Raw genomic sequence first — 24,684 nt, 5'->3', positions numbered from 1 at the left:
CAGCTCATACCTAGAGGAGTACTTAAACCCATGTTAGTTGTATTTTACCTGGTAGCATAATCACAGATAAGGTTGTCTGCTTAATCCCTGGGATTAGTTGAAAAGGCAGAATGTGGTGTTATCTGTCATAATCAGGACCAGGGTAGCTGCTCAGTCTGAAAGATTGGAGAAACACAGTAAGAATCGGGCAAGGAGTTTGGGGAGAAGGCTGCTGCTATTTAACAGGCTGGGAATGTCACCCCAGAAGTGACACAGGGAAAGCAGGCTAATTCTAGACCCTTTGACATATTCCATGCGTGGTTCTCACTGGCAATGCTCCATCTGCTGATCAGATGTCCTGAGTCTTCCCTACTGGGCAGAGTGCAAGTGGGCAGGGGCAAGAAGCTCTGCTCTTTTGGTGCTTGAGCTCACGGTTCACCTTCTAGGGCAAATGCTCTTCCTGAGACTTCCATGAGGTGCTCTGCTCGTTGAAGTCCACAGATTTACAACTTTGAAGATTCCATATATCTCTTATGGAAAATGGGTGCCACTGCAATTTTGTAGTATTCCCCATGTGTATTTTCATGAACTGTTGCCAGGTGAGCGTATACTGCTTTATCAATGTTTCTAGGACTATCTGAAAAATAGCAAAGGTATTTTTATGATAGGGTTATGTTCATAACCTATGTTTTATTAGCATAAACCAAAAATTAATTCAGTGACTCATAGGCAAAGGTAATAAACTCTATTTCCTCACGCCACCAATTTCCTAATTTTGTGAAGGTGGGAACATTTCTATCTATGGCTGAGTGAATATGTGGAGAATTTCTGTTTTGGTTTCTTGGATGCTGTGCTCAAGTTGGGAGTCACTAGTGCTTTTGCTGTTCAGAGTGTGAGCCAAGGGCCAGCAGTATCCCACATCACCTGGGAGCTTGTTAGAAACACGGAATCCCAGGCTGAACACCACATCAACTAAATCAGAGTGCATTTTAACAATATATCTAGGTGATTTGTAAGCACATTCAGGTTTGAGAAGCACCAGTCATGCCTTTGTGCCTCAAGTTCATACCTTCCCAAACCCCCATTTTTATGGACTCCTTAACTTTTCTGAAATGTGCAAGCCATTAGGTAGCCAATTCAGTTGGATGCTTTTTAAATCCTAAAATCTACAACGTTGTGTGCCCTAAGTTGTCCTTCCTTATTTGTCAGAAAAGGGGGACTTTTTTCTTTTGTGTTCTTTATATATTTTACTTCTTTCCTCTTGATGATTTTTGCTTTTGAAGGCAAAGCTCACCTTTGGCTTTCAGACAACATATTTTCTCTCTGATCAACTTGAGGACTTTTTTCTATGACATCTCCCTCAACAACATTGAGATACTGGGTTTCTGTTTACTGTTGAATTATCAGAAAGGTGGGCTGCCATTAATTTCAATATTATGTGTATATATATATATATATGTATACACACACACACACATATATATACATATATATGTATATATATTTTTTTTTGAGAGAGAGAGAGAGAGGGAGGGTGCAAGTGAGCAAGGGGCAGAGAGAGAGAGAGAGAGAGAGAATGCCAGGAGGGACAGAAGAGAGAGAGAGAGGGAAGGAGAGAAAGAGAGAGAGAGAAGTGGAGCTCACCCAAAGTGAGGCTCATACTCGTCCAATGTGGGACTTGAACTCACAAACTGAGATCATTACCTGAGCTGAAGTCAGATGCTTAATGACTGAGCTACCCAGGCACCCTCAATATTGTATGTTTTCAAGTAGTTTTACAGTACCTTTAAAAATAAAGCCACCAGGGGTGCCTGGGTGGTTGTTGGTTAAGGGTCTGACTTTGGCTCATGATCATGATCTCATGGTTCATGGGTTTGAGCACTGTGTTGGGCTTTGTGCTGACAGCTCGGAGCCTGGAGTCTGCTTCAGATTCTGTCTCCATCTCTCTCTGTCTTTCCCCCACTTGCACTCTTTCTCTCTCAAAAAAATAAACAGTAAAAAAAAATAATAAAACCAGCAAAAAGACTGCTTGGTAGTTTTTTATGCCACGTCGAACTTTTTTGTCTTGTTTGACTTTTCTCCACATTGTAGAAATCTTTCATGATCCAGTAATTGCACCGTTGGGTATTTACCCAGGAGAAGTGAAGACTAACTCAAAAAGATATATATACCCCTATGTTTATTGCAACATTATTTACAATAGCCAAGACATGGAAGCAACCTAAGTGTCCATCAATAGACAGATGGATAAGGAAAGTGGTGTGTGTGTGTGTGTGTGTGTGTGTGTGTGTGTGTGTGTGTGATGGAATATTACACAGCCATAAAAAGAATGAGATCTTGCCATTTGAAACAACATGGATAGACCTAGAGGGTATTCTGCTAAGTGAAATAAGTCAGACTGAGAAAAACAAATGCCATATAATTCCACCCATAAATGGAATATAAAAAATGAATAAGCAAGCAAAAAGCAGAATCAGAACCATAAATACAGAGAACAAATTGATGGTTGCCAGTGAGGAGTTGGGCAAAATCGGTGAAAGAGAGAGGGAGATCCAGGCCTTCAGTTATGGAGTGAATAAGTCATGGGAGTAAAAATCAGAGCACAAGGAATACAGTCAATGGTATTGTAATAGTGATGCAATGGGACAGATGGTAGCTATACTTGTGAACATAGCATAGTGCATAAACTTGTCAAATCACTAAGTTGTACATCTGAAACTAATGTAACTTTGTGTGTTAACTATACTCAACTAATAGTTAAAAAAAAATCTTAGCCATAAGTCTCCTGTTATTTTATTCTAGAACTTTGAACCAATTAAGGGAAAAATACTTATTGCACATTTTCTCATCTCTGTTCCTTTAGTTTTGTTTTCTTTATTTGCCCCCCCTCCCCCCGTCTTTGTTATAAAAGGAAAAAAATCTTCATGGGACATGTCGCCATTTTGAAATTTAGATATGTGTGTATATACTATTTTTGCGTGTGTATCAGAAGTCACATTTCGAAATATTCTCTGTAAGTCACACTTAAACCTTTTTAGTTGGTAAAGGCCAACAACATTATGGTTTGTTTCATAAGACCTCTCTTTACTTTGAAACCATATCCTCTGTTACGTTGTTTTCTCTAAAAACCACACAGGATGATGAAGAAATAAAGTGAGAGAAGTCTGCTGAATTAGACATACAACATGCTATGCTAAGTATCATTTATTAAATTATATCTATAATTTCATGGCACAAGGAGTAGGATCGTCTGAAAGTGACCCCGAGACCTCACTCTTAGTTACCTGAACCACTGGGCCATTTGGAACTTGGAATACCCTTCCATCACTGGGAGAAACCACACTTGAACCCAGTGTCCTATAAGACTTATGGCATTATTTTACCCTCTCGTGGGAACCACAACTCTGTGTGGTCTCTGCTGTCCTTGGGTGCTGGGAAGCTGGCTTTCACAGTCACTTCCTCTAAATAGGTAATATGCAATCCAGACCACCTAACATTTAAGTTATCTGCTTATGTCTTCTGAGAAGGTTGCTTTCATGCTTGCCCTCTAGTGTGGAGGGGTCTTTTTCCTGAAATACTGGGCTCACTGTCCTTCAGCTGGCCTGGGTCCCTGCATACTTCTTCATGGGGAAAATGGTAGAATCAAAGGACCTGTGACTTTTCTTGCTGCTGACTTTTTGAGTATTCTCAATAAAACCTATCTTTTTAACCCTTACAATATGATATTATAAAATTTACCCTGAGCTCTGGTGGCCACAACAAAAGGACCCATCTTGCACAACACATTTATTGGTGATAATCAAAGCTTGTTCTGCATGCCTCGCTTTGGGCAGTTCGTATCTCAGTTTGTATAATTGTAACATGGATTGGAGTCACTGGCCGTGTTCATATTTTGCTTTGGAGAAAATGTCTTCCTATTTAAGTCTATTAACTCATGCATCTTCCTCTCAGCCATCTACCTCCCTTATTCACATCTCTCCTTGCCCAGCTAAGATTCCGTGATGTATTGTTCAATAATACTGTTGCTAGTTCCCTAAACTCCCTTCCCCTCTGTCTTCTTTGTGGCATCTGCCAAAGCTGCAACCGTGGAAAAACCAACTCCTTTGTCTCCATCTGCACCTGACCAACCACTACTGGAGAGAGTTACACAATAGGGCATGTTGATTTCACAGAAGATTAGTTAAAATAACTTCAAACTGTATAGTTACCCTGAAATGATTCTCAGTCTGTCTCCCATTTTCCATAATGATTATTGCAAACCTCTTCTTCCTCTCATCTGCTAGGATTCTCAGAAGGGGGTCTTGACTTTCATTTTCTAGAGAAAATAGAAGCCATTAAATGGAACTCCATTGCCTGTCCTATTCCCAGCACATGCAACCCTAACTGCATCTCTATCCATAATATTCTATTTCCCTTCACAATATGGGTATAATTATTTTCCTAAGGCTAAATCATCCTCTAGTGCTTTTATTTTACCCCCTCCACCTTTTAACGTACCTGAAGTTGTGGATTATCTTTTCTCTGAGTATTCAAAGTTTCTCTCATCTCAGTTGAAGCTTTTAAAAAGGCTCAAGTTTTTCCCCATTAAGAGAAAGAGAGAGGGGCGCCTGGGTTGCTCAGTCGGTTAAGTGTCCGACGTGGGCTCAGGTCATGATCTCACGGTTTGTGAGTTCGAGCCCCGCATTGGGCTCTGTGCTGACAGCTCAGAGCCTGGAGCCTGCTTTGGATTCTATATCTCCCTCTCTCTGCCCCTCCCCTGCTCATGCTCTGTCTCTTTCTCTCTCAAAAATGAATAAATAATCAAAGACATTTTTAAAAAAAGGAGAAAGAGAGAAAGAGAGAAAGAAGAAAAAAATCTTCACTTGATTCCTTTATTCCCTTCTAGGTACTGCCCTAGTTTCTCTTTACAGACATATTTTTGAAAAATTGTTTCTATGTAGTATTTCTGTTTCTCTCCTGCTAGCAATTTCTAAATGCTCTCCAAGCTAATTTCGGCTTGTATTACTCTATCTCAGGATTTCTTAACCTTGGTGCTATTGGCATTTTAGGCTGAATCATTCTTTTATGTGTGCGGTGCCGTCCTGTACAGTTTTGGATGTTTAACAGCATCTGTGGTCTTTATTCACTAGATGCAGGCAGCAGCCCTCTCCCTCCAGCTGGGACAACCAAAAATGTCTTTAGACATTGCCAAATGACCCTCATGGGGCAAAATTGTCTCTGGTTAAGAATCATTCCTCTATGACTTTGATGATGCTAAATTTCATTTTTTTATGTGACTTCAAATCACAGTGGCATCTGACATTGTTAACTTCTCCCTTCTTAAGACAACATTTTTCTCTCACTTCCAATGACCTAATATTCTCTTGATTTTCCTTTTTCCTCTCAAACTGTTTCCTTTCTTTCCTTCCTTCCCTCTTTCCTTTCCTTTCCTTTCCTTTCCTTTCCTTTCCTTTCCTTTCCTTTCCTTTCCTTTCCTTTCCTTTCCCCCCTCTCCCCCTCCTCCTTTCTCTGTCTCTTTCTTTAAATCTCCTTTGCAGGTTCATCCTTTGCCAATGGATAATTAAGTGTTGGCATTCTCTTCTTACTCAACTCTCTTTCTGGGGAATCTTATCCCAGTTCAAAGCTTTAATTTCCATATTTATGCTTCTGCTTCCAGCTACAAGGAACTAGCTTCAGTATGGTGAACAGGCCAACCTTCCTACCATCAGCAACAAAAAAAAGCTGGATACAATAGTTTACCCATACTTTGTGAGTCTTATCTCTATGTGATAGCCTTATCCTTTAGAGAGAAAAAAAAAAAAACTCTCCTAGTTCTATCTTTCGAAAGGTAAGAAAATTAGTTCTTAATAAGAATAATACAGATAAAGATGGAAATGATGGGGCACCTGGGTAGTTCAGTCTGTTGAGTGTCCAACACTTCATTTCAGCTTAGGTCATGATCCCAGGCTCTGTGCTGAGTGTGGAGCCTGCTTAAGATTTTCTCTCCCTCCCTCTGCCACTTTCCGCTGCTTGCACTCTCACTCTCTCTTTCTTAAAAAAAAAAAAAAAAAAAAAAGGAAATGATATTCCTTACATTGGCCTGAAAGGGCCTACATAATCAGCCTTTAACCCTGCCTCTCACCTCTGTACCCTTCCTAACCTCATTCTCCATCACCATCCCTCTTCCTACTTGGCCATGGTTCAGTCCTTTGCTCATGCTCCATCACAGGGCACTTTTTTCCTGGAATGCTTCTCTCACCCACATCTGCCTATTTAACTCATCCTTCAGGTCTTACTTCAAGCAGACTTCCTCAAGCAGCACCCCCTGACCTTCCTGACCAGTGTCAGTCTCCCATTATGGAGCCCTTTAGTGGTCCCTGAACATCTCCTTATGGCAGCTTTACACTTTACAGTAGCAGCTTTACCCTTACTTGTGCAGTTAATGAGGTACCAGAATACAGTTGAGTGGTGAAGAGCAGGGATTTTGGAACCAAGAGTTTCCTCATCTTTAAAATGGGTACAGTAATAGAACCTAACTTTAAGGTTTGTTGTGAGTCTTGAATGACTTAGTGTTATGTACAATGCTTAGAATGGTGCCTGGAGCATAGTAAGCATATGTAAATGTCTGCTATAATTTAAAAAAAATTAATTATCACCTGTATTTCCCACTATTTTTGCTCATCACTTTTTTCTCAGTGCCAACACAGTTTATGACACATAGCAGGCTTATGGTAACTGCCAGGGTAATGCATAAATTAAAATATTTGGAAAAAGAAATGCTATATAAATGCGAAACACAGTTGTATAGATGAAAAAATAGAGATTTTGCATTGTATTTTTAAAATGATTCTACTACTGGGATGCCTGGGTGGCTCAGTTGGTTGAGCATCCGACTCTTGATCTCAGCTCAGATCTTGATCTCAGGGTCATGAGTTCAAGCCCCACATTGGGCTCTGTATTGGGTGTGGAGCCTACTGAAAAACATACGCACACACACACTAAAGAACATAAAATAAAAATGAAATGGTTTTACTATATTCACTCACTATTTTCATTTGCACAGTCTAAGCTGAGAGAAAATAGGTGATTTCTTAATTTTAGGAAAATTTAAATAATATTTTATGCCGGTTGAGTTCATTATAACAAAATCAGTGTAGTCAGAATCTTCGAGTTAAAATAGTATAAATTTGAAATTTATATCCAAATTCAAATTTCTGTATTAAATACATTAGAAGTAGATATAACTTTCCTTAACAGACAATGAAAACAAACATCTTAGACTTAGAGGTTAAGGCTTACAAAACAATGAGCCATTTTAGCTTTTAAATGATCATGCAAGATTTTTTAAACAAACTTTCAAAGACTCAGTTTTTTGATGACAAGGTATTAAATAAATATGAATTGGACAAGAAAACTGGGCTCTGTAAGCATGAATCTGAGATTATGTATCTGGCCCAGAGATCACTGGATTCTTTGAGTCATTATGAATTATTAGATGTTAATAATTTGAGAAATAATCATGCCGCATGAGCAACGATAATTCAATGCAAAAAATCTAAAGCCACGAAGAGATATTGATAAAGTAGTATCTTGTCATTTGTATTAGTCAGCTCAGGCTGCCATAACAAAATACTACAGATTGGGTGGCATAAACAACAGAAATACACTTCTCACAGTTCTGGAGGCTGAGAAGTCCAAGATAAAGGTGCTGACTGATTTTATTCCTGGTGAGAGCTTTTTTCCTGGTTTGTTGATAGCCGCCTTCTCACTGTCATCACATGATAGTGAGAGCAAGCTCAGGGCTCTCTTCTTCTTAAAAGGGTATCAGTCCCATCAGATTAAGACCCTATCCTTATGACCTCATTTAACTTTTATCACCTCCTCATAGGCCTTATCCCTAAATACAGTCACACTGGGGGTTAGGGTTCAGCATATGGATTTCTAGGAGACACAAACATTTAGTCCATAACACCATTCAAAAGAAGGAGGGAATAGGGGCGCCTGGGTGGCTCAGTCGGTTAAGCGTCCGACTTCAGCTCAGGTCATGATCTTGGGTTCATGAGTTCAAGCCCCATGTCAGGCTCTGTGCTGATAGCTCAGAGCCTGGAGCCTGCTTCAGATTCTGTGTCTCCCTCTCTCTCTGCCCTTCCCCTGCTTGCACTCTGTCACCGTATCAAAAATAAATAAATGTTAAAAAAAAAAGGAGAATATTATTCAGGTGAATATGCCAAAAACTTTCAGAGGAAGAGGATTTTGGGATTAACTTCAAAGGATTTGGACTTACAGAGTCGGAAATTATAACATGATCTGATTATTATATGTGGAAAGAAGAAGGCATATAGGATCTGTGTGCAGCCAGTGAGAATTTTGGGTTGATTGGCCTCCTAGTATATGAGAGGGAAATGAGCGGAAAGTATGTGAATTCCAAGGCATGAGAAATTTGAATGATGAGCTGTGGAGTTTGTATTTTATTTCATGAGCAATAGGGAGCCACATTTTTAAATTTTTTTTTTTTCCCCAACGTTTATTTATTTTTGGGACAGAGAGAGACAGAGCATGAACGGGGGAGGGGCAGAGAGAGAGGGAGACACAGAATCGGAAACAGGCTCCAGGCTCTGAGCCATCAGCCCAGGGCCTGACGCGGGGCTCGAACTCCCGGACCGCGAGATCGTGACCTGGCTGAAGTCGGACGCTTAACCGACTGCGCCACCCAGGCGCCCCATGGGAGCCACATTTTTAAAAAGGAATGATATCAGGGGTACCTGGGTGGCTCAGTTGGTTAAGCTTCCAATTCTTGGTTTCAGCTCAGGTCATGATTTCGCGGTTTATGGCATTGAGCCCTGTATTGGGCTCTCCCTCTGCCCCTCCTCTGCTCTCTCTCTCTCTCAAAATAAATAAATAAACTTTAAAAAAAAGGAAAATTTTAAAAAATTAAAAAGAAATATCAGAGCTGTTCTCACAGAATATTAATCTGAGAGAGATTTTAAGGGGCTGAAACTGGTAGCTTACTACTGGTCTGGTTAGGAGGTTGTATTACTAGTCAGGAAAGAGGTAATGAGAGCCTGATCTGTAATAGTGGTATCAGGTACTCACCCATGAGTCCAACATTGATCCTTCCTTAATAAGCCAGCTTTCTAGTGGTGAATCATACAAATAAACTAATAATTACAATATAATGGGATAAGTGCTAGGATAAGATTCAATTCACTAGTACTATCTAGTAATTTTAAACTTGAATATACCTAATTAAAATGCTCAATATTTACAAGGCAAAAATGGATAGAACTACAGGGAGAAATTGACAAATCTGCAATCACAGTGGAATATTTTGATTCATATCTCAAAATTAATGATAGAGTAGACAAAATATTAATAATGATATAGAAGCTTTGAATAATGCCAGTAACTGTATTGATGTTGGCTTAAATCAGAGAATAGCAGGGGCCCAGAGAATAATGTATCCAACAACTAGAGAATATACCTTGATACTGTTTTTCCTTTCCCCAAATTCTCTTTCACAGTCTCCATTTTCCCACTTTTCAAAAAAAAAGGAATACCTCTTATCCATCCCAAATTTTCCATGATGCATCATCTTGGGGAATACAAACTTTAGATGTATAATATTGGCATTGGAGAATTCTCCCTCTCTCTCTTTTTATTTTAGAGAGAGAGAGAGCATGTGTAGAAGAGGGGCAGAGGGAGAGAGGGAACATTTATGTATGTATGTATGTATGTATGTATGTATGTATTATTTGCAGAGAGAGAGAATCCTAAGCAGGCCCCACGCTGCCGGCACGGAGCCCGACAGGGAGCTCTATTTCACGACCCTGGGATCATGACCTGAGTGGAAATCAAGAGTCAGATGCTCAACCAACTGAGCCACTCAGGTGTCCTGGAGAATTCCCTTTTAATCTTAAACCTTCCATAGGCCATTGTCTTTTCCTGTCTTATATGAATATCCGTTTAGGGTGAGTCACGACATGAGAGAAGTAGTAATTTGACCTGTGTTGGGATATTCCAAAGTCAGTAGTAAGGTGCAGTTGGAGGACAGTTTTTGTTTGACAGTTTATTTGACCTCTTTCATATTCATATTTTGTCAAACAGTGAGTTACCCCTGAGGGAGTCACGTCAGAGCAGCACACTCAGGTGGGCCAGAAAGGCAGGCGGCAAGGATGCGGCCCCCATGCTGTAGCCGTAGCCTTTCCAGTCAAAGCGCTGGAGTCTTCAAGGGCTTACCCTGGCGAGAAGCACTTCCTGAATAAGAAACTGGGAGAAAATGATAGATGTGGCTTAACCAATAATTACCGATAATTATGAAACATAAAGAAGTTTTTCTTAACTATTAATAATAAAAAGAAAATGTATTAATTATGTTGAAGAAGTCTTGATTATCTTTCTCTTTTTCCCATAGAAAATGATATAAAAAGCCATCATCATTTGAAGGGGTAATTGAAAGTGTCAGCTCAGAGTCACCTGGATTACTCAGTCGGTTAAGGGCTGGCCCTTGATTTCAGTTCAGGTCATGATCTCACGGTTGTGGGATTGAGCCCCATGTTGGGCTCTGTGCTGACAGCTTAGAGCCTGCTTGGGACTCTCTCTCTCTCTCTCTCTCTCTCTCTCTCTCTCTCTCTCTCTCTTTCATTTCTGTCCTTCCCCCACTCTCTCTTTCAAAATAAATAAATAAACTTAAAAAAAGTATCAGCCCAAAAATGTAGAACAAGTGAGATATGTTCATGATATTTTCTGTTTTTCTAGGTTATATGATGTTTGTGGAGTTTATCATCCTTTAAATTTATAATTTGTTGTGATTTTATTCTTGTATTACATAAATACTTTTATACCATTTTTTGTTAATAATGTATTCTTTTTTATTTTTTAAATTTTTAATATTTTTTTGGTATTCTTTTTTTTTAAAGAGGTCTGCAACTCAAGTTATATTTGAACAAAGCCTGAATCCATCCTTAGACCTGATCTTTTTCTGTCTATTTCTCTCATCATTGCTTTTCATGTTCTTAAAAGCAGGACCGGGGCGCCTGGGTGGCTCGGTAGGTTAAGCGGCGGACTTCAGCTCAGGTCATGATTTCGCAGTCCGTGAGTTTGAGCCCCGCGTCGGGCCTGTGCTGACAGCTCAGAGCCTGGAGCCTGTTTCAGATTCTGTGTCTCCCTCTCTCTGACCCTCCCCCGTTCATGCTCTGTCTCTCTCTGTCTCAAAAGTAAATAAATGTTAAAAAAAATTAAAAAAAAAAAAAAGCAGGACCTACACTAACACTAATATATATGGGATGCAGAACAAATATTCCAAAAATACCACCTATGACTTAGTGCCCTAAATTTTAGAAAAACAGCTTTATTAAATTAATTCCTCCCTCTCCAATATTAATATGTTGTTCCAATTATTAGATGCAAAATAAAAACTTAATATATTTTAAGTTTCACTAACAGAACTTCTATTCTCACTACTTATGTATAAAAATGAGATTTTTTAAAGTACTGTAGGTGTAAATAAAAAATAAGAATAGCTAAATCCTGACTTATTCTCTCAATAAAGTATTATTAACCCATGGATAAATAAACTTTTTAAACACATTTAAAAATATTAGTCAACTTAAAAATTTGTGAAGGATACACGGCTTTCACATTTCTTTAAGGGCATGCAAGCAAAAACATTTGGAGACAACTGATCTAGGCAAATAACTATGAAAGGCTATATAAATCAATCATGCAACTCCTTTAAGGGAGCCACCATCTATTTTTAACTGTCCTGTTGGCAGATTTCAGTAGACAGCTGTATCAGATGGGTGGAGGCTGCCTGATGGTGTGGAAGAACACAGTGTTGGCCCACTTATTTTCAGTTGTGAAACCTTCCCTTCAAATCCTAAAACTTAAATAATGCAATTGAGGCGAACATTTTTATAGTTTGGGGTGGAAATAACTCCCATTCATGCTGTATAACAGAGAGCATGGGGGTCCACAGGCCTTGATGGGCAACAGCTCTGATCCATTTTCTTCACAGCCTTCCAGTTTTTATCTGTCCAGGAATCCTAGGTATTTATTATTATCAGTAATTAGGTGCTCCAGATCTCCCTGATGTGGTGTTGTTGACAAGTCCACACTGGAGGTTGGTTTTCAGTTCAGAATTGTCCCTGGATAGTTGGGGCTAAATCTCCAGCTTCCGGGAGGCCCTAGGGGTGGAGCACCAGCGGTAGCTGACTTTTTAGGGTAGGCCATCTCGCTTCCCTCATATTATTCTTAGAGGAGAAGGGCCTATGCAAACTGACCATAACTCCAGAACCATTGCTTTTTTCATTTCTCCCCCAACCACTTTCCCAGGGTTTGAATCTGTCAGATCTCTCCAGGCAAGCAGGTTCAGTTTGGATTCTAGAAGCTGCTACTTCATGGACTTCCTACTGCAGTAAGCCTACTAGACCTCAGTAATGAAATCCTTGAAATATGCACAGTGACTTCTCCAGAGTGCATATTTGCCCCCAGGCCGGCTGGATTAGGGCAGAGACTGCCTCATTTGCCCTCTCGGCTCAGTTCTGTGGCTCAGTGCTGGGCATTGGTCCTTCCTTTATGCTTTTGCCATAACTTTATTTCATAAACCCCATGAGTTTCTCTGTCACTGGCTTGGATCAATACAATCCGGGCTTCCTATCTCAGGGAAAAGCCAGTAGGTATAGGGATCTCTTGTTTTCAAAAGGTCATGTTAGGCCACTTCAGTTTTACAGAAAACCTATAACTGGAAAAAATTCAAAGAGAATTTTTGCTTTTATGAAAGAAAGTGAAAAATAATAATAGCATTTGGTGTTTGTTTTGCAGTGAGCCATTATATAGAGGCAGCGTGCACCCCCAGCAATGAGAGTGGCCACTCCAAGCTCCTCCCTGGGAACTAAACTCAGCATCTCAAATCAAGCCGCCAGAGCTTTGAACTGTGTGAGCATCTGTGCTTTATCTTGACTTATTTTATGCATCTGTTAGCAAGATGTGTCCTGAGGTATCAGAAAAGCCTAAGAGAAATTATTTTTGCATCTGGGAATACTCAAAACATTTTCCACATAAATGAATGGTAATTGCTTCTTTGCTTTATGCCATTCTGGCTCACAGAAGTTTTCATAGGAATACTCTACTTTTGATTAGCAGGGGAATCCAGTAGAAGGTCTCAAGTTACCTTAAGCAAAATTTCCCTCCCTATGGCTTTACTAAGAGGGTAATGAATTCTCACACACTTGTCCAAAGCTGATGGTGTATTGACCTTATAGGTACATAAGTGAAAGAGGATATTCAATTGACTTTGCAGAACAAAACCAAACCCCCCCTGCCAAATTCCAAAGTTATCTTCTATTTCGTTTTTTAAAATATTTTATTTTATTTTAATTTTTAAAAACATTTTATTTATTTATTTATTTATTTATTTATTTATTTATTTATTTATTTTTATGAGAGGACGAGAGAGAGAGAGTGAGGGGCAGAGAGAGAGGGAGAGTGAGGGGCAGAGAGAGAGAGAGGGAGAGAGAGAATCCCATGCAGGCTTTGCACTGTCAGTGCAGAGCCTGAAGCGGGGCACAAGCTCACCTGAAGTGGGGCTTGAACTCAAACAGATCATGACCTGAGCTGAAATTGGATGTTTAACTGACTGAGCCACCCAGGTGCCCTAGTTATCTTCTATTTCCTCATATTCTGGGACCATAAGGCAGATAAAATAATAATGCTAGTAGTAATAAAACTAAGCTGTGGTGGACTACTCTCGTATTCAGATAAAACTAGAAACACTCTTAAATGGGAATGAAAGGCTTGAGTTCCACCTGTGTATTTGGCCTCTCTCTTTTATAGCAATGCTGACCCCCCTACCCCCCACTGCCATATCCAACTGATGGCACATTTCTTTTTCAAAGTTTGTAGAGTCAGTTTGAAACATATTTCCCCATATTTCCCCCCAACCATACCACATCATACTCAACAAACTTATCCTTTTATAATTCCAGTGCCTCTTTTGTCACCATTTTGTTCCCAAAGACCTCCCTCCTAGAACCTTATTTCCTCTGCTCCTCTGAGGACTAATCACTCTCTAGGCTGCTCATGGAGGTCATGATAATGGCAGGTCCTGGGGGTCTTCAACTACGTAATCTCCTGTAGGGTTAAATTCAGTGTGACAGGATTTCAGTTGTAATAAGATGTTAAGTGAGATTTTCCCCTGCTCTTGGCCCAGAATTATAAAGTACAGATGTGAGGACCAGAGACAGTTAATTCCCCATATTCTAAAGAGAGCCACCAACTAAGCCTCATACCTGCCTTTCAGGGCTTGAAGGAAGACTGGAGAGGTGAAATTTTGTCAGAGACAAATATCCAGCTGACATAATGGTGCATTTGACTGAGATAGTGACGGTGGAGGTGGTGAGAAGCGGTCAAATTCTGGTTGTATTTTGAAGGGAGAGTCAATTGGATTGGATATGAGGAAAAGAGGAGTCAAGCATGACCACATTTTTAGACTACTGAAAACTGAAGTTGAAAGTATGAAGTTGCCAGGGATGCCTCAGTGACCCAGTCAATAGAACATCTGACTCTTGATCTCAGGGTTGTGAGTTCAAGCTCCACATTGGGTGTGGAGCCTCCTTACAAAAAAAAAAAAAAAAAGTATGAAGTTGTCATTAAATGATGTGAGGAAAATTATGGATGAAGCAGATTTGGAGAAGAAGATCAGGAGTTTAATTTTGGACTTGTAGAGTTTGAAATCTATATTAGAAATTCAAGTGGGGATGTCAAAAGGCAGCTGGATATAGGAATCTGGTGTTCATTGTGGGGATCTGAGGCACTGATATAAACTTGGGAGTCCTGATTTTATAAATGGTGAGAGCTCCACTGAAATGCATGTAGCAAAGAGAAAAGTTTCAAAATGTCAGCTCTGGGGATACTCAACAATAAGAAGTGAAGATAAAATAAAACAAAAAACAAAACAGGAAAAGGGAACTGAGATGGAACAACCAGCGTAGAGTTTGGAGGAAAAACAAGAGAGCTTGGCATGCTGGATGAGAAGTAGAGGAAGGGTTCCAGGAGGGGTATGAGGGAAGGGCTGTTGATGGATCCAGAAAGAACAAAGATTCAGTTGGTAATCCGATGAGAGCAGTTAGTGGGGCTGAGTGGGAGAGGAACTGAGGATGCCAGTAAGACAGTCCTTTCAAAGAGGTTTGCCCTAAGAAGGAGCAGAGAAAAGATGTGGTAGCTGGAGAGGAGTAGGCCGTTAGGACTCTCTCTCTCTCTTTTTAAAATTTATTTATTCTTGAGAGAGAGAGCCCAAGTGAGCAGAAGAGGGGCAGAGAGAGGAGGACAGAGAATCTCAAGCAGACTCTGTGCTATCAGTGCAGACCCCAACTCTGGGATGGATCCTACAAATGGAGAGATCATGACCTGAGCGACAATCAAGAGTTGGATGCTTAACAGACTGAGCCATCCAGGCACCCCTTTTGTTTTTAATATCAGGGAAAAAACAGTATGTTTATTTACTATCAGTAGGACTCAGTTGAGATGTAAAAACTGATGATATAAGAGGAAAAGGGATATGTATCAGTCTAGGTCCTGGCAAGAAGCAGATGGTGTGCACAAGTTGGATAATTTGAACTTTTCTTTCTTTCTTTTTTTTTTTTTTTAGCTTTTTTAAAAAAAGTGTTTATTTATTTTTGAGAGAGATTGCACATACCAGCAGGGGAAGTGTAGAGAGAGCGGAGGTGGGGGGGTGGACAGAGGATCCAAAATGGGCTTTGTACTGACAGCAGAGAACCCAGTGCGGGACTTGAACTCATGAACCAAGGATATCATGACCTGAGTGAAGTTGGATGCTCAACCAACTGAGCCACCCAGGCACCCCTAATTTGAAGTTTTAACAGGGATGATTTATTATACAAAATTATGATCAGAGTATAAAGAAAACAAAGGGATAGAGTAGTACCCTGGGGGTAAGTTACAGATTGGTATTAATACCAATTAGGGGAGGGGAAAAGTTACCAGAACCCGGAAAAGGGGAGCTCTCTTAAGATCTACCTGTGCCATTTGGTGGATGGACTAAGCCAGCCCACAGGGAAGGAGCTGGAAAAATAAATTCCCACCTCCACTTTCCTCCCTCCTACACATCCCAAGCCCTTTCCTGGGCACCCCTGTCCTTCCCACTGGACAGAACAATATGGAAGCTGAAGGGCAGGGGAACCCGTTGACTCAGGGCAGACTCTCTGGCAAAGAGTAGGGCAGGGGCAGGAGGAAAATGGATCTCAAGGGGCAAACAAAAAATTCTGCACAGGGAGAATCACTGGAGTGATGACCTTGAGTAAGTGAGAGAGGAAGAACCTGGTGTACAAGTGGAGGGATTAGCTATAGAGTGGGAACACCTCCAGGTCCTGCTCAGGACAGAGAGAAGGCAGACTGCCAGGGTGCACATGCTGGTAGGTTGGGTGATGTGATGGTAGGAGTTTAGAAATGGTTTTCTTCTTTGATTCCTTCATCTTTCTCAGGGAGAGAAGAAGCAAGGTCATCAGCTTGAGCGTAAGGTATTTGAATGTGTGCATGGTATTAAAGAAGCTGGGCAATGCTTCTAGTTCTGAGTTGTTTGCTAGTTGGGGACTGCCTATACTTTTGTATTTCTGCCATTCATTTTTACTGTGCCATGCTCTCATAAACATACTCTCTTTTCTAGTCAGATCCATCTCCCAACTAGTGCCCTCCAAGCTTATGTATTTACATCCTTTTATCTGAAACAAAAACAAAAACAGCAAAAAAACCGACACATCCCTTTGCTCATCTATTTTCCCTAATTCAAGGTATGTGTCCTTCATGAAGCCCTCTTTAACTACTCATCCCACACTGTCATTTCTCTTCAGTGTGCTCTACTTTGACCTGTTAACGCCACATATGCCTGGCTTTGTTTTCTAATTGTTTCCTGTTATCCTTGGTCTCTGCACTTGATTGTAAAATCATCTATGGCAGAAATAATTTCCTTTTTGTCATCTGGCCGTGACGATGAGTTTAGACTTATAATAATTGCTCATTGAATTGTTATTATACCCAATACCCACTCAGAACCTGCAGCAAATGTGTGGTTACCTCGCTGGCAATGAGTTTAATACAATATTTGTTTTTTAGCTATATAATCCAGATGAAATTGTGACTACCACTTGAAGGAGAAAAAAATGTCTTTCCAATGGTGATTTTTAAATTTAGTTAATAAGAAATAATAGCTGAATATGAACCAGATGCATTTGCTCAACATATTATAATTATTGCAGGAAAATATTCTGAGTTTGTTATAATCTTATAAACCAGAGATTCTCAGTCCTGGTTGTATTGGTTGTGTACCTGAAGGCATTAGAAATTGAGCATCTGGGGGGCTCCTGGATGGCTCAGTTAGTTAAGCGGCAGACTCATGTGGTTCGTGAGTTTGGGTCCTGTGCAGGGCTCCATGCTGACAGTGGGGAGCCTGCTTGAGATTCTCTCTCTCTTCCTCTCTCTGCCCCTGCTCTGTGCATGCTCTCTCTCTCAAAATAAATAAATAAATAAGATTACAAAAAAAAAGAAAAGAAATTGAGCATCTGGGAGCCAAACACAAAAATAAGAAATTGAGCATCTGGGAGCAAGCTTAAGAGATGTTTGACTGAGTATGATCCTTTCTGCTTCCCTTCTCCTTGCTAACTCCTGTGAAACTAGTCACCAAGTTCTGATTGTAGGTTTGAAATGACTCTTAATTCTCTGGGCATCTGACACGTAACCTGTTCCAAACCAAACCTTCATATTCTCCCTAATGCGCTGCACTCTCCTCTGATCTTCCTGCACCTTCTGGATTCTGTCTCCTATCTACACACTCAATCCACCCAATTCTGTCAGCTCTACCTTCAAAATACAGTGTCCTTCAGACCTCATCATTTGTCCTGCTATCATGCTTTTCCAGCCCTCCAGATAAATATGAATCATGGATTTCATATATATTATATATAACTGTTAGAATGTTTTCTAATCATTTAAATCATTTAAAACCGTGAATTGGGGCTCCTGGGTGGCTCAGTCGGTTAAGTGTCCGACTTCAGCTCAGGTCATGATCTCATGGTTCATGAGTTCAAGCCCTACATTGGGCTCTGGGCTGACATCTGAGATCCTGGAGTCTGCTTTGGATTCTGTATCCCCCCACCCCCCTTCCCTAACGTGTGCGGGTGCATGCGCGCATGCTCTCTCTCTCTCAAAAAATAAATAAATATAAAATAAAATGAAACCATGAATTGTGTTGTTTCCCCACTTAGAAGTCCCCACTGGCTTTCCATCACGCCTAGAGTAAAATCCATAGCCCTCACGGTGGCTTACAAGGCCTGTTCTCCCTCTGACCTCACTGCCCGCCACCCTTTCCCTTTCTCATTGCACTGCAACCACACTGCCCATCTCGCTGATCCTTGAAAACAGCAAGTGTTCTCTCACTGCTTTCTCGTCCTGGAGTAAGCTTTTCTCCAGATTTCTGTTGGGCTCATCTTTTCAGTTAACTCAGCTCTCTCCTCACAGTATTAACTCCTCAAACGATTGCATGTTATTGTGATTTGTGTGGGAATAGAGTTGGCAGAGGATAATGCTAGCATTTATCATTCCTCCACGATTAGCTGTTTGTCATCTCTCTAAACATGACTGTTGAGGTTTCATAAGGCACTTCAACTTTCTACCTCTTTGGCTGTTGTTTGGACACAATGGAATGTTATTCCTTGAAAAAGACCCCTAAAGACATGAGGCATTTTCACTTTTGCAAAACCAAACTGTCTTTTAGGATGTCCCAAGATCAAACGAATCCCAACATTGCCAGATATCAACCTCTCTGAGTGTGGGTTATTAAGAAGATGTAGGCTAATCACAGTCTTATTTAGATTTCTGAGTTTATATTTCAGGTAATAAAATTTCTCTGATAATAACACCTTTTTTTTGGAACACCTATAGAATTACCTCCTGTTTTATTAATGCCAGATCTACTTACTCTTACTGGATAATGCTATGAATTTCTGTCAAGTATATGTGTAAATACATGAATATATTTGTGGGCATGTATATATAGCACTAATTCTTTCTCCTTAATGTCTCTCATTTGTAGAAATAATATTCCCTGTTTTATTTGATACTTTTCTTCTAGGATTTCTCAATAGTGTCAATTCTGAGGTAGACTGGCTTTATAGCAGACTAAGTATGATATTTTTAATTAACGTTGTGCTGACTCATTTGACTGTTAGTACTTGATAAGTCTTTGTAGGTATGTATTTCAGGAGACCTTATTCCTTCTCCCTGAGACCCTCCTACTCTTCTAGAAGAATTGTGCAAAGAATACAGTGAACTGTCTCGGTCCTCACTCTTCAGGGGTAGATGCTTTGTGGGTAGTGCTTTGAGGATAGGTGGGTAGAAAGAGAGTAGTTACCTCCCTCTCCTTCCAGTGATCAGACAGAAAGGAAAACATGGGTAGCCATCAAGGGAGATAAATTTGCTTTTCTGTACTTAGTTGCTCAGAATACTGTCATCTACTGCCACCATGTGGGTATTTATAATTACTGATTTCAAACTTGAGTGTTTCCCTGTTGAACCTGGTCCTTAGCTGAAATACAAAGAATTCTAAGTTTGTTTTAGTGTTCTTCAGCCTCAGATTGGCTCCGAAGTCGCCTCCAGCTTCCTTGTACTCTCTGACCCACAATGAGTTTCCATTATTACTTTTTCTCTCCTTATGTTGCACTCTGTTAAAGCAGTACTAAAGTCATGCTGCTGATACTCTAAAGACTTAATTTTTAAGATTTTAATTAATTAATGACTTTTTTAATTTTAGAGAGAGAGGGCTTGTGAGAAAGGGGGGGTGGAGGGGGGTCCCAAGCAGACTCCATGGTCAGCTTGGAGCCCAATGTGGGGCTTAATCCCATGACCCTGGGACCATGACTTGAGCCAAAATCAAGAGTTGGCCACTTAACCACCCAGGTGCCCCAATGACTTTTAATTTTTAACACACCAGTTTGAGACAGAGAGACCCTAGAATGTTCCCCAATTATCTTTGTTTCCTGATATTCATGCCTGTGTACCCCCTTCACCTTGAGTGTGGGTGGGACCTGTGACTAGCTTCTAACCAATAGAATATGGCAGAAGTGATGGGCTGGCACTTCCATAATTACATTACATGGTATCATAACTTTCATATTGCTAGCTGACTCTCTAGATTGCCTTCTAGGCTTGCATGCATGAAGCAAGAAGCCGTGTTGGGGAGGCCCAGTGCAAAGGGACCAAGGGCCACTACTGGCTGCCAGTAGGCAAGAGACAGGGGCTCCAATCCAACAGAACATAGACAGTTGAATCCTGCTCACAACCACGCGAACCTGGGAGCAGATGATTCTCCCATGGAGCTTTTGGAAGAGATGCTAGCCCTGTCTGGTACTTTGATTGCAGCTTCGTGAGAAGCCAAGGTCTGGGTTAAGCTATGCCCAGATTCTCTGAGATACTAAATGTGTGTTGTTTTTAGCAACTAAATGTGTGGCAATTTGTTATGCAGCAATAGCTAAATAATACACAGTTCTTTGGTTTTATTTATGTGACTCCTTTCTTTATAGGATTGCAATATAGGTCCTTAGAGACTGTTCTTGGAAATAAATGTAATTGACAAGCACCACTCTGTGCTAGAATTGTCCATCCCTTCCTACAAAGGCTCTGTTACTGAATCAGCTTGTTGTGCCAGATTTCTCTAGGATAAGTTTTCTCTCAGGAGATACTTCAGCTATTCATACAGAGAGAGTTCTGTAGGGACTGCATATATAATTCCCCAAATAAGCTTGGACAGACTTAAATCAAGCAATGGGCACAACCTAACCTAAAGCTGAGATCACATACCTTATCGGATAATTTATCAACTTCCAGATACATTATACTATTGCAGCCATAGTGATCATGACTGATATTAAACTTTACTCTTAACTTTAAAAAATGCTTCATGCCAGGGATCAGTCATGAAATACTTGACTAAGAGTGTGAACAGGGTGCTAAAAGGCAAGGGTGAGGATAGGGCGTCTCTCCCTTTATCACAGACCATCAACTTGATCCTAGAATACAGCCAGCATTTTTTTTTTAAGTACACTAAATTTCATACACTGTATATCATGGGAGAGCCTGTTGTGTTATGTCAATGGCATGCTTCTGATAAGCCCGTCTGATAAATGTAAAGGAAGTTAACTTATAGTCTCTGGTAGTTTATTAACCTAAACTGCTCCTAGTGATCAGCTTTAGCTTTTCTCATAAAACATGGAGTTTTGTATGGCATTGCCATCAAGATCTGCAGTTTCTAGGATTTAATTTTCTCTTTTTTTTGAAAACCAGAGCAGCATTTATTCAGCTCTGATACAGAGGCTTAAATACATTTAAACTCAAAATGTGCTCATAAATTATCTTTTTGGAACAACTGAAGTAAGCTTGGCTGTGAAAGCATGCTCAGTTTCAACCAAAGGGCAGGGGATGTCAGGGAGCCCTCTTGCTCAACTGTAAACCCCAACAGTTAAAATCAGAAATAGACAAGACCGCTGAGCTCATGCTGTAACTGAAATCCATTGTTCTTGTTTCTTATGGCACTTTCTTGAGGCATTGATGAAGATGTTTGACAATGACTGGAACATTCCAGTCACCAGGACAAAAAAGACCTGATAGCAACAGAATGCCTAAGAGACCACATCTCTTTCCCTGCCCGTGATCACATGCCTAACACATATTGACCCCCACATATGATTACATCCCTCTGCCTGCTTTCTTGCATGTACATGATCCCAGCCTCTCCCTATAAAACTCTAGGTGTCCATCTTGCAAGTAGAGAGGTCAGTTGTTGAGGCTTGAGCCTGCCGCCTCCCCTGGCTCCCAGCAATAGAAATGAATCCCTCCCTTTCTCTTTTCCATATCCCGTTTCTTAAGTTATTTGTTTCTCTTGCAACAAGTTTATCTGAGTTTTTTTCCGGCAACATCGTTGGCAAACCCAGCCAGGACCTATGCTTTCGATTTGTCCAGCCCCTTCCGATTCCTTGGGCTGGGGCAACTGGCCAGGGTAGCATGCTGTGACTTACCTGTTAGTTTCCTGAGTCAGTGGCTGTGATAGATGGATCAGTAACAGAAAAGGGGAGGATGGCAGTTGTGTACAGTTCAGTGCAGACTTGATCAGTCTATAGAACTCCTGACAAGTGACTTCCTATTCAGAGCATAGTATACTCCAATATCCAACCCTACACTAGACTCTTCCTGAACATGAGCTTGCCCATGCTGCATCTTTTGATATGTCAGTCTTTATTTGCCACCTCTCACCACTATCCCTGGTTTTGGCATCTCAAAACAAAAACAATCTCCACTGTCCAAAAAGGTGTAGAAAACTTAAACCAGAGGCAATATTTAAATTTAGACAAGGTGCCATGATGGTTCCCACAAAATTATTTTGGTTAAGAACCCCAATGCAATGACTGCAGGTGTGAGAAATAAGATCTAGTATCCCATGGAAGGAGCTTAGGACAAAATACAAAGCATACTGTGGTAGGTCCTCAATGTTTCTATAGAATAAGAGAGAGACAAAAAGACAAAAGCCGACATGCAAACTGGGCCAACACAACAGAGGCAGAGGTGGGCACAGGTATGTTATTAATGGACACACACATACCTACTGTGGGAGTGCTAATAATGCTGACTCCATCCTTGGCCCTCCATCTTGTTTATATTTGCACCATGACCTCTCTTGGGGCAACATGTTCCAGGCCTCTTGGAGATTAATATACATACTTTAGAAATGCCCGCCAAAGCCAGGATTGGGGGGAAGCTTGTTGTGGCCTCCCATGAATTTGTTAGAGATACCACAGTCTCTCTCCTTCCTGATGCACAAGTATGCCACAAGATCTAATTAAGGGTTAGCTGTCAGTTGGGTGCATACAAGCCCTTTGAAGTGTGTGTGAATCCTTTTGTTTCACTACAGTGCCCCTCCCCAAGTGTCTTTCACTCTATACAATCTGTAGACTAAGGTCTGGACTTTGTGGAGAGTAACTATGCAGTTGCCATGGATCATTCTCCACCCGATCCACCCCCTGTTAATAAGTTACTCTGAATAAAAGTCTGTGTAAACTGTTTGGAGTTGACTGCTTTGTTTTCCAGCCTCAAAGAGCCTTCTTAGTTTAGGGTATACCTTACTGTCTTTCCCCCACCTGGAACACCCAAAGCTGGGTTCACCTCTTGATGAGTGTTGAGCCAAAAGACACAAATGGAATCAGAAAAGGAAGGGTCTTAATTGTTTTTTTTTTTTTTAAGTTTATTTATGTATTTATATTGAAAGAGAGAAGGAGTGTGTATGCATTGAGCAGGGGAGGGGTAGAGAGAGAGAGAGAGGGAGAGAGAGGGAATCCTAAGTAGGCTCTGCACTGCCAATGCAGAGCCTGATATGGGTTCAAACCCATGAACCGTGAGATCGTGACCTGAGCCAAACTCAAGAGTCAGACACTCAACTGAATAAGCCATCCAGGTGCCCCAGGAAGGGCCTTACTTGTAATAAGTAAAGAACATCTGGATCACTGCAAAGCATTTTCAATGGTAAGATCCAGAGAGGCAATCAGAAATCATATTCTGAAGGGCTTTAACTGATATGTGTAGAGGTGGAAAAATAATTTTCCCTCTACCCTGTAGGGGTCAAGGGCAGGCTGTGCCAAGATGGACCTACTTTGGCATGAAGATTATTTTGAGTTAAAAAGCAACCAAACAGTAGATCATGAAAAGCTCTCTACCTCTCCCCAAACTGTCTAAAAATAATTTAGATAGAGAATCTGCTCTAGGGAGAACTATCAACATAGACAACTGCATTATACTATGAATTAGGTATGGTGGCCAGGGAGGAACCTAGCTAGAGCTCTTTGATTAAAGTCATCTATGTCCCTTTTTTTCTGAGTGGTACAGCAAACATTTGTTTGCCAAACATTTATTCTTTTTATTTTTTTTTAATTTTTAATGTTTTATTTTATTTTTGAGAGAGAGAGAGAGAGAGAGAGCAGGGGAGGGGCAGAGAGAGAGGGAGACACAGAATCTGAAGCAGGCTCCAGGCTCTGAGCTGTCAGCACAAAGCCTAATGTGGGGCTTGAACTCATGAACCGTGAGATCATGACCTGACCTGAAGTCTGACACTTAACCGACTGAGTTACCCAGGTGCCCCTAAATACTTTTTTTTTTTTTTCATCTTCTTATGAGTTACATTCCTTCTTTTTAAAGTCCCAGACCCCTATGCCCTTCTCCTTAGTTCAGGATGACATATATATCTCATTCTGCCTGACTGTCTTTGGAATTTACATGTCTGTGTGGATTCCTTGTATGTAAGAAATTAAGTTTGGTTTGACCTGGTTAATCTGTCTCATGTCAACTTGATTCTTATTCCAGCTAGAAGGACCTTGAAATGGACAGGAAATTCTTGCTGCCCAACAGTTGGTATAGCTGGGGGCAAAATACTTTCTTTAACTTGTTGGATACCACTCACCCTAGACACAGCTGTAGATGAGAGATATCTGACAAACAGCTGGCAGAAGATAAGATTTCTTACCATGTCGGTCTCCTGGAATCTCTATCTATGGAATCTGATAGACAGTGGTAGAGTCCTTTTTCTCTCTTTCTAAATTTATGTTAGCAGGAGAAAATATTTTTGGAACCAGTTCCTTGCACTTAGTGATTCATTGATAGAATTTGGTAGAGCACTCTTTG

General features: G+C 40.6%; 1 protein-coding gene across 3 annotated transcripts in view; it reads left to right on the top strand.

Annotated features, from left to right (window-relative positions):
• FRRS1 (ferric chelate reductase 1) overlaps positions 1-24,684 on the top strand; it is a 105,299-nt gene that overhangs the window by 12,786 nt on the left and 67,829 nt on the right. Inside the window, exon 2 of one of the 3 annotated variants that reach the window (XM_086717659.1) lies at positions 12,778-12,889. The exons of the other annotated variants lie outside the window; for them this stretch is intronic. The gene's annotated coding sequence lies outside the window, so the exon portion shown is untranslated. The remainder of the gene's footprint in view (positions 1-12,777; positions 12,890-24,684) is intronic. 3 annotated transcript variants of the gene reach the window in all.

Source organism: Puma concolor, chromosome C1 (assembly GCF_028749965.1).
Source record: "Puma concolor isolate L17-30 chromosome C1, mPumCon1.1.hap2, whole genome shotgun sequence".
NCBI lineage: Eukaryota > Metazoa > Chordata > Mammalia > Carnivora > Felidae > Puma > Puma concolor.
The sequence above is the reverse complement of the archived record's forward strand: the minus strand, read 5'-3'. Positions and strand labels throughout refer to the sequence as shown.